This window comes from Brassica oleracea, chromosome C9, assembly GCF_000695525.1.
Source record: "Brassica oleracea var. oleracea cultivar TO1000 chromosome C9, BOL, whole genome shotgun sequence".
Taxonomy (NCBI): domain Eukaryota; kingdom Viridiplantae; phylum Streptophyta; class Magnoliopsida; order Brassicales; family Brassicaceae; genus Brassica; species Brassica oleracea.
In genome coordinates this window covers 12641267-12642756 of record NC_027756.1, presented here as the reverse complement: position 1 = coordinate 12642756, position 1490 = coordinate 12641267, and the positions used below count along the sequence as shown (strand labels likewise).

Below are 1490 nucleotides of genomic sequence, written 5' to 3'. Positions count from 1 at the left end.
GCAAAACAGCTCAACAAAATGCACACGGAAGGTCTCAACAACGCGATCAACTCAACCACTGTCGTCGCCGTGCTGATAGCCACCCTGGCGTTCACAGCTATCTTCACTGTCCCGGGGCAGTACGTAGAAGACACAAGCAACCTTCCAGATGGACATTCATTAGAAGAAGCCAACATTGCAACAACGGCACCGTTCATAATATTCTTCATCATTGACTCCATCGCACTTTTCATCTCCTTGGCAGTTGTGGTGGTTCAGACGTCGGTGGTGGTGATAGAGAGCAAGGCCAAGAAACAGATGATGGCTGTGATAAACAAACTCATGCGGCTCGCATGCGTTCTCAATCTCCATTTTGAGGAGGATCTCAATTTGTCTACAATGGTTTTGATGTTAACATATATTTTTGGTTGGTAAAGATCAATGCGGTTTCGGAAATTATTTTTCGAGCGCATATGCATAAGTGGTGTGATTGAGATCCTCCTCAAAACACGGCTCTTTAAAAGTTTGGATGCAGATCCATGCAAACATGTTAGAAAATATTAACCGTCCAAGTTTAATATAAAATGTCTTTAGATTACAACCCAAAGGATATGATTATTAGGTACATGCAAAGTACCTAGATAGTACCTACGATTTCAATATTCTTGGTTAGATACACTTACGAGCTTGACAATCAAAGTATCCTAAGGTACATGCAATGGACTTCACATGCAGATATGTCACATACAAAAATGAAAAGCAACATATCAAACTCTATTGCGTAAGACTATATAGATATGGCGTAAGACTATATAGATTGTGTTCGTTTTGTCACATCAATTAATAACGTAACGAATTTTTGTATTGTTTTGATTTATGTTAAATGTCAATTTTGATTATTAGTTAAATCTAACAGACCAAAGTTTTATAGAAAGTTGGTTATATTGCTTGGTTCGGAAGTGTATTTTGAGTCGTAATAAATTTAGGATATTTTCACATTTACAATAACTAGGTTCTTGCCTTATTTATTAAGGGTACGTATATTCTAACCTAATCTTAATACGATAGTAAATATATTCACCCTCGCCTCTATTAGTCTCCATCCCAAAAAAATAACCTAGAGTACGTTAGACGTTAAGATGGACTTGAGTCCTGCGAAAACTACGTGGAAAATTAAGGTCAAGATAATTCATCTATGGAGACAATACTCCGCAGGCGATATTGACAGTATTGAGATGGTGTTAATTGATTCAAATGTAAGTTGTTTTGGTATTATGATCCAGTTTTATATGTCCATTGTTATTATGCAAACTTTATTGAAATATATTGGTATTTATATGGTTTTAATGATACGCATGACAGGGGGATACGATTCAAGCAACTGTTAATGAGGATGTGGTTCCGATCTTTGAATCTTTCCTCGAAGAAGGTGATTCGAAGATATTCATCAATTTTTCGCTTTCTCAAGCATGTGGCTCCTATCGATTAACCAAGCATCCTTACAAAATTTG

At 36.7% G+C, this 1490-nt stretch overlaps 1 pseudogene; it reads left to right on the top strand.

The window, feature by feature from the left end:
• The window catches only part of LOC106314347, a 4277-nt pseudogene that overhangs the window by 451 nt on the left and 2336 nt on the right, over positions 1 to 1490 (top strand).